Raw genomic sequence first — 9138 nt, 5'->3', positions numbered from 1 at the left:
TTTCACTTGTTATTCCAGCTAGCGATAAAAGGTTCAAACTTCAGAATTGCAACATTTCATAAGCGTGACATGTTTGCTAAGTTTCCCCCCAGCATTTTGTGATTTAATCTGCCTGGCCAGTGTAGGAGACTTTTCTCATTGACACACATAACGGGATCAAAAGTGGTGGCAAGACACCAAACTGATTAAATCTCTCATTCATCAAAACAGCCTATTCTTCTCTTGTTATGGGCTCAATGGTGCCTCTTGTGAGCAGGATTGGGGGTGGGCAGTGGAAGATTATGGGTGTATCAGTTTGGAAACATTATACCTTAAAGACATAAGGTCTTCAGGTCATTGGAGGAACATTGGCAGGAACTGATGCTCAGCCAAGGCAATGGGACAGGCCATTGATCCATCTATTCACACACCACTTGAAGGCTGCTAGCACTGGCACATGAGCTAGCTGCTCAATCCACCTTGCACTCCCCGGAACTGGCAGCAAGTTTACGGCAGCCTGGCCCCCAGGGTGCAGAGAGCTCCTTCTATTCCCTATTGTGCTCATATAGGGGAAGGCATCCTTCAGCCCTCACTATGTGTTAGCATCAGCGACAGTGCCACATATGTAGGAAGGAAGAACAGAGCTCATTGCTTTACTAATACAACACCCTTTTTACTATACCCTTCTTAGATCAAAGATGGATGTGTGCTTAAAGATCAGGAGTTTCCAAGAGCGAGGAGGTGAGGGAGTTACAAAAGTGTCACTGCCTACTGGCTCATAAGGAGCCAGTCAGAAACACTACCTACTGTTAGAGAGTGCTTTTTTCTCCCCAGAGTGGTAATATTCTGTTCACATCTGATCTTTATTTCTCTTAGCAATATTCTGTCTCTGACAAGTGAGGCCTGAAACGAGTCTCTTGAAATATGCACTTAGATTATGCTTTTTTTTTTTTAAACTGTGCCCTGTCCAATACCTAAAGCTAAGTGGGGCCGCATAGGCATAACAGAGGCATAACGTGTGACTTCAATTTAAGAATGAGACTTATTCTTCATTCAAAGAGATGTATTCTAAAGTAACGATTGTCTACCCTACCGGTAGACCAAGCTGAAGCCTTCAGGGAATCCTCCATCCCAGCAGGAAGGCTGGTTCTGTGGACACAATCTATGTACAGGTATTTGGAAAACTCTAGATAAACCACAGAAGTCAGGCCTGACTTGGTTGTAGAGATGCTGAACCAGTGGGATGCATGTAACAGAAAGAGATAAGTGATATTGAAATATTTCACTAAAGAAATTCAGGCTTCAAAGTGAACAAATTATTTGGTTTAAGTCAACTGCTTACATGACCCGTTAAATTTTCTCTAAACCACTGTGTGACACTGGCTGACCAGCTCATGCCAGGGTGTATTCAAGTCAATTCACTTGTGTAGATCAAAGGATAGGTTAGATGTATAAAAGCGTATTGAGTGTTTAAATTTCACGAAAACTAATAGGATGGTTGTTGCATTGTTTTCACTTATCTGTTCTTGTCATAATGTAATAGCAAACATTTACGTGGTAAACTCCTGTAACTAAATTACACATCAAAGAAATCTTGTGAAATGCTAATGAAGGACTTTACAGTAAATGCTAATTTCAAAGTAAGTGGCCATTATGTATGTGGTCAGAGGTCAAAAATCTAAGTGCATTCCTCACCCATCAACATCAAAAGAAAAATCCAGGTAGGTAAAGAGCCTGTTACCTTGCTTTCTGTGTGAAGATACTACATAATTGGATTCAAAGAAAGATCCTTTATCCCTGACTGTTTCGATTCTAACAGGACAGAATAACTGAATGAGAAGATGGAGATCCCTGGAGTTATTCTGGGTAGCCCAGAAAAACTTTTGGGAAACTGGCAGATTATTACATCACTGCCACCATTTGGAGTTACAAACTGGGATTTACCTGTTAATATATTCTATCCACTTTAACCTCTCACTAACTCATTTCCTTTCCTTAGCTAATAAACCTATTGTTAGTTTACTATAGAATTGGCTGCCAGCGTTGTCTTTTGCGTGAGGTCTAGAGTATCAAATGATCTGGGGTAAGTGACTGGTTTTCTGGGACTGGGAGAAACTTAATGTGGTGTGATGTCTGGTTTGAAAAATCTTTTATCACAAAATTCAATTTGTCTGGGTGGCAAGATAGACTGGAGATCCTAAGGGGACTATCTCTGACTTCATGGTAAAACTGGTACAGTGATCCAGGTGTTCACATTTCTTACTGGCTTGGTGAAATCTAATTATAGAACACACCACCAGTTTGGGGTGTCCCCCGTTTTTCCGATCGTCCACCCCAAAGTAGGCACTTACAGTTGTGAGCATGACACACTGTACATTTCAAATCCAATCTTGCCAGGTGGTAGCATCTCCTTTGAGGTGATGAGTGCTCTAACCTGCCAGTGAATTTGGAAAATGAGAGCATTCAACAACTTGCAGGTTGAGACCCCTGGAGTGGGTGGAGGAATGTGCGAGAGGAAAAGTCTCAGAATCAGAAACTCCTTGAGAAGTTAAAATGCTTTTCTGAACCTTTTAGTCTAGAGATCACAAATAATTAGCTTCTCTCACATGAGTTTCTATCCTGTTTTGATCCTGGTTTTGACTGGAAAAAACATGAGGTTTTTTTTCAACCAATTCTTCTCTTCCTGACTCAAATCAGAAGTTGCAGAGACATGGGAAATATTCTGTAAATGTGATCAAACTTTTTGAATCTCAAAACAGGATTAGTCTTTGTTTTATTCCACCAGGTTTGGTTCACCCATCTGTTGTTTGAGGGAATTTGAAAGCTCATAGGAGGAATAAAAAATCGTCCCCTCTAACTATCTGATATGCCACTGGCATTCACATACCAGTTTCCTGCCAATAGCTTAGTGTTTAGAGGGGACAGCACCTGAAGGGTTTTGGAATGGATTTGATTCAAGTTCTACGTAATGTGAAATGAAAAGTATATTCTGTACTGTCACATGCATCTTCTCCCACAAAAGGGACATGCATAGATCTGGAGTTATTTTCCCCGCTCTTCCTTATTACTCTCTTTTTGTTGTCTTGCTTATCTATTCCTTTCTAATGTATAATTCTTCTGCCTTTGGATGTGCGATGCATTTTGACATGTGATGCTGGTTGATGTAATTGGAGGAGAAAAGCTGCATGATGATTTAAAGTGTTATTTTCATGATTGGGCCACTCTTGAGTGTGGCACAAAGGAAAATATGACACATGAGCCTCCCAAAGAAAATAATCATGATGACAGAACGTTAAATTAAGAATTAGACTGTCCTGGTTTAACCAGAATGTCTGGACATCTAACCTTATAGGATTATATCTAACATCCTTTTACCAGCGACAGTTAATGCTTGAAGGGATTTTATTCTCGTGTAATCTCTGCATTGCTTTCAAATCTGCTTGTTTGGGGAGATATAATTAAAACTTATTATTTTCCCCTTCTCTGCCAGCCGGTTGGCAGATAGGAGGACTACAGAAAAAAGATTTCTTTACCAGTGAGAGACCTGGTTAGGATATAACTAAAATCCTTAAATATATTTTTAACTTCAGATCAAAAGGTCATTACAGCCAAATACTATTACAGACATACAGTGGCAAAATCCTGTGCCATGACATGTGCTCATAACCGAATTGCTTCTGCAAAAACCAAAACCAAAATCAATTTATGTTTTCTTCATTTTGTTTTTTTAAACACTGGAGAGATCACTTTGAGACTCCATCTCACAATATCTTCCTCCATCTTTTCTCTTTATTCTGTATGGTAGAGTTTAGCAGCTGACTGTCACATACAGATGATGCAGTAAAAATGACTAGAGTTAATGCCCTTTGTTCGCATTAGCCTGTCTGAGTTGTGTTTGGAACTAAAGATTTTAAAAAATGGAAGAGGGAATATGGTTAGGAGTGTCACCTGAAAAACAGTGAACACCTCACAAAAATTTACCGTGAGACACTTGGAACCTCTATCCAACCTGCAATGGAAACCTAGAAATCCCATAGCAAATTACATCAGGGATGATCATGTATGTGGATAATTTCCCCCTACACATATAGACACAGCATATGAAAATGAATAGCTTGTGTTTGGACTCTGTAAGAGTGTCACAGACCCTACAACCCTGCAGTCAGGGCTTTTTCTTTGCTGTCTGACTCTGATGTCAGGTGCTAGATACCTGCATACCAGATGCAGTTATTTTTGTAAACTCACATTGATGTCAGGTCCGGTGGGTTCTATAGCTGTAATCCAGAGTATGAAGGGTTGGAAGCTCTGAGTCAGGCAGAGGGAAATACAGGCTGGGACAGAGCCAGTCCCTCTGAGAAATCCCTAGGTACATCAAGATCAGTAGAAACTTATGCTCGGGATATCATATTGGTATTTAAGTTAGCAATAAAGACAGGCTGGTGTGGAGATGTGGGGAAACAGGACATTTCCAGTATTTGCTTGCTGTTTTAGGAGCAAAGCAGGGAATACCACCTCTTTACAGAGGTATTTCCTACCATCTTTCACCAATATTCAAAACATCCACACCGCCTCTTATTATTTTAAGTGAATTTAGGGCTATTGAAGGGTGCCAGACTGGCAGAAGTAGTAAAGTGAACTTTTCATTCAATGGCTAGGGACAGGCTAGACACATGTATAGCAATTACCCCCTAGTATAGCAACACACAAAGCCAAATGGATTTCCACCATGTTCAAGTGCAGCAATTCACATAGCGTGGCAGCTTTTGCCTTTACATGGTCAAAGTGCCACTGGATAAATGGGTTAATATTCTTGTGACACTTTTCTCATCGCAGGCACACATTGCACTGTTAGCATGGACACAGTTCTGTTACAGTTAGCTGAATCACCTTTAGCCAAAAAGGGGCCTTGTAGCCTTGGGTGGAGTAGTGGGACATTTATACTGGACTAGAAAGGCATGAAATATACTGTGCACAGCATGCACCTGTTTCTGGGTCTCTCTGGCTTTCTGCCTACAGATGAAATCAAACAATAGCCTAATATCAATATCAGGAAATAAGTAAAATCAATCTTCACACACCGAGGCTCTGATTCCGCAATGGGGCTCTGCTGGCAGACCCACATACATGCACAGGGTCAATTGCAGGATCACAGCGATAGACAGTCTGCATTCTCTGTTTTTGTCTACAGGCAGCTGTAACCCTGCAGCTCTGCCATGATGGGTGCTATTGAGTGGCCTTGCTTCCCTTGGATAGAGACTGAAGTTTCACTCAGTAATTATCTTTGCTGGCAGATTTCAAAGGACAAGCCAGTCAATTCTTCCAGGATGAAGTCTTGAAAAGTGTATGGAGGTAAACGATCCTGTTATGCCTGGAGTTCAGAATGTTAGTTTAAGATTTGCAGCTGAAAGTAAGACTGATTTAAACAAACAAAACTAAGTAACCAGCCTGGAGATTCACTGGCTGCCATTGAAAGGTTAACAACTGCCCGTAGTTACCATGCGGTGCTATCTGCAGTCTTGTCGGACTCAGGTGCGCGGGGCTTGAGCGAAGGGGCTGTTTAACTGGGGTGTAGACGTTTGGGCTCGGGCTGCAGCCCAGATCCTAGGATTCGGCAAGATGGGAGGGTCCTAGAGCCCCCCTGCGGCCCAAGCCAGAATGTCTGCACTGCAGTTAGACAGCCCCTTAGCCCAAGCACAGGTCAGCCACAGGTGTCTAATTTTTCCAGGTAAAAGTTCTGTAGGTGCCTATATTCCTGCATCTAGGCATTCAGATACTTATCTCCCACCTAAGCCCCATTCAAAATATGGCCAGAGGAGGAGGTGATGGTGCTGGGGGCATGACAACACCTAACTTCTCTTGTGCATCCAGCCCTCAAGTTACCACTGTTTGCTATCTGGCAGATGACTTTTTGGTGGTGTACACATCTCTTGCCAAATTCTGCAGAGTTGCACCGTAATAACCCCATTCAAGTTAGTGAGGATGCAGCAGTAGAATATATGACAGCAGAACAACCATTTCCAGGAGAAGAGATGAGAGTTTTTGTACAACCTGTGAACAAGCTAGCCTTTCTCTGCAAGAATCTGGACTTGATCTTCGGCTGATATAAGTCAGCATAGCTCCACTAAAACTGATGAAGCTGTGTTTATTTATACCAGCTGGAAGTCTAATACATAAAAAACCCTATCTTCCCCTTTAAATCCAACAGCCAAAATTAAGTAGATTATGTTTTATTTTTAAAGCTAAGACTAAATTCACATGGGATGATTTTTTGCTGAAGAATATTAGCGCTCATACAAGAAAATAAATTCCCAAAGAAGCAAAACTTTCTGACAGCTATTTCTTCAAAGCAAGAAAACAAGAAGCTTTTTATTTACCCCAGAGAAACCTTAACTACTAGTTCTCAGTCACCCACAGGTGGCTGATTGAAATATTGATTAAGGTTTCTTTTCTGCCTCCTGCCAGTTTGGCAGGTTTGCTGTAGCTCATTTTTAAGAGCAGAAAGAATGTATTATTTGGGCAGGGAGAGAAGGAATGCAGTAACTTGATCAGGGTTTGAAATGACCGGGGGCCAAACTAAATCTGACTCACCATTTAAAACTTTCTAACAGGCATCAGCAATTGACAGTTCCTCATATGCCATACTCCTGTTCTGCAGGGCTTCATCTCTGTAAGGGTGAGAGGGTATTTCAGTTGCCTGGTTCATTCAACAACTGGTCAGTAGTCACACCGCTAAAAATATATGCAAATTATGAACATGGTTTTGTGACATAGTCTACAAACTGGACTGAAATCTGGGATTTGCTTCACTCTTTCATATACCCATATCTTTTCCATTGGTTACCCTTTTTGTTAGGCCCTGGAAGTCAGTTACCCACATGGTTAAATCTCTCCCTATTCAGAAAAGCCCTTAATCAGGTGCTTCATTCTAAGCATTTAAGTTGAACCAGGGTGTCACGGGGTACTCTACGCATCACTGGAACACCTCCTTGTGGCCACAGCTGGAGATTAGCGTTGCCAGTTGGGTGCCTCTTTCTGCAGACGTTCATTTCCTCTCTTGGGACTTGAAAGCTCCCTCTTTGTGGCTTGGCCTTCTGTTTTCCCCTTTTTTTGGGACCAAAGTCTCTCTGTACCAACGATCCCAGGCAGTCTTCCAATGCACTGCCCCTTAATGATATCACTTCCCCCATGGCTGCTAGGGGAACTCAGGCCTGTCTTCTCTGGGTTCCAGCCCAGGGACCCTACAACCAGCACTGCACTGTCTCCCACCTTGTTACTGTTTCCCTGGACTGCTCCCTACATTGCCTCTGGCCGGCTCCTTCTCCTCCAGGTATTCCCTTCCTTCTGGGCCAAACTCACTTCTCTCCTAGTGTCAGAGAGAATGACTATAGACCTTCTCTCTGCAACCTATTCCTGCCCTCAGCTACCTGGCTTTATACAAGCTCTGCCTGCATCTCTCCAGGTGAGCTTCTCCCTTTAAATTAGCCCTCATTGCTCCTTGTCTCCTCCTCCAGGTGCAGCCTAGGCAGATAATTGTCCCCCCTAGCTACCTTAACCCACTCACAGGCTAGTGTGCCATGGACACCCCATCACACAGGGCCTTAATATGTCAGTAAGAAAATAAATTGTACTGTTAGCAATTCTGTTTTTAGTGAAAATTTAGTAAGTAAACCCTTATGCTTCAGGGCATAAGCCAAAATTTGACTGATGCAGGTTAGGGAGAAAACTTTCCCTAAGAGGACATTATTCCATAACTAGCTACTGCAGAGTTTTTTGTACCTTCCACTGAAGCAGCAGGCCATAGCCACTGGACTAGATGGAGAGGATTCTGGACTAGATGGGCAACCAGTCTGAAAATTCCTATGTTCCTCTTTATTTCACATAGGCCACCTAAAAGCCATGAGATTGTAATGACTGGAACTGTCGAAGTATAGTGGATTCCTCCCCCACCACTTTAGGAATAGTCATTTGAATTTGAAAATAATGAATAAATCAGGAGTTGTGATCTGTCTATGCATGGAAAAACAGGTGAACCCTGAAAAGTCATTTACTCATTATCAATTATTTGCTCAGGTTCACTAATGAACGTGAATCATCACTGAATTGGGGTCAGAGCCTAGTAATCAAAGTCAATGGGGTTAAATGGGATTTATGTCAGGACAGAATTTGGTTTGTAGCCTGGATTTGAACCAATGACATATTGATGAAAAACTAGATTCCCTATCGCTTCCCCTATCCTAGCCCATCTATTTACTGTATCATTAGATTGTTGTCTGTTTCATCTCTTATTCCTTTGAATCACACCTTAGTCATTCAGTCTTCACCTTTTTATCATATCACTTATTTCTGCAATCATATTGTATCCACCTCTCAACAGTAGAGAATGTATTATCCTGTGCCAATGTGCCCAGAGTCCTGTTTAAGCTATAACACTTGATACTATTTATTATATAGTACTTTAATAAATGATGTATTTGTTAGTGGGCCATTCCAGATATTTGGATACAGAAAGTGTTCTGCACTGGATTTAGTAGTTAGCAAAAAAAAAAAAAAAAAAAAAAAGTCACCATTACCACGCCAGAAATGCTGATATACTATCTTCAACCAATACGGAGATCCAAATTCTAGCCTAAGACATAACTAAGGAATTATAATATATTCCACATATATAGCATCTTTTACTGCAAAGGGGCTTACTAACTACATACACTCCTTCACTTCTGAAATGCAATCAATTCTAGGGTAAATGACAGCATCTGTTTAAATGAGCATTGAAATGCTATACAATAGCTGAAGACAGAAGATGAAGATCACATATTGTCGAAACTGCAAGAAGAACTCACGTAGGAATAAAGTAAATAGAAAAACTGGAATTTGTCCATGACATCAAGGTTAATACCCTTACGCTTGAGACAATCCGTAGTTTCTTTAATGATAAATGGCCAGCACCTTGGTTTTACATCTAAGCTGAAAGACATCACCTCCAATGTATCACCAACACCTCTTTCTGCAGCAATGTGGAGTTAACCCCACAGGACTCCCATTCAAGTTCTGGTCAGGGTTAATTTGTGATACCAAATCCTGGGTTAATATGACTTCATGTATTCAGAACACAGAGCAGTCAGGAACATCTGAATCAGAAGTAAAATACCAGAGCATAAT

At 41.4% G+C, this 9138-nt stretch overlaps 1 long non-coding RNA gene across 1 annotated transcript; it reads right to left on the bottom strand.

The window, feature by feature from the left end:
• Positions 1-1002: 1002 nt before the first annotated feature.
• On the bottom strand, positions 1003-7369 carry LOC137153999 (uncharacterized). Its single transcript, XR_010920016.1, has 4 exons — positions 7246-7369; positions 6568-6644; positions 4225-4341; positions 1003-1209 (listed from the first exon to the last, which is right to left on the bottom strand). It is a non-coding gene; the product is annotated as an uncharacterized lncRNA (long non-coding RNA).
• Positions 7370-9138: the final 1769 nt, after the last annotated feature.

The sequence above is a fragment of the Emydura macquarii genome, unplaced genomic scaffold (genome assembly GCF_026122565.2).
Source record: "Emydura macquarii macquarii isolate MOO-44397 ecotype Brisbane River unplaced genomic scaffold, CSIRO-AGI_Emac_v2 contig_1253, whole genome shotgun sequence".
NCBI classification, from domain to species: domain Eukaryota; kingdom Metazoa; phylum Chordata; order Testudines; family Chelidae; genus Emydura; species Emydura macquarii.
The sequence above is the reverse complement of the archived record's forward strand: the minus strand, read 5'-3'. Positions and strand labels throughout refer to the sequence as shown.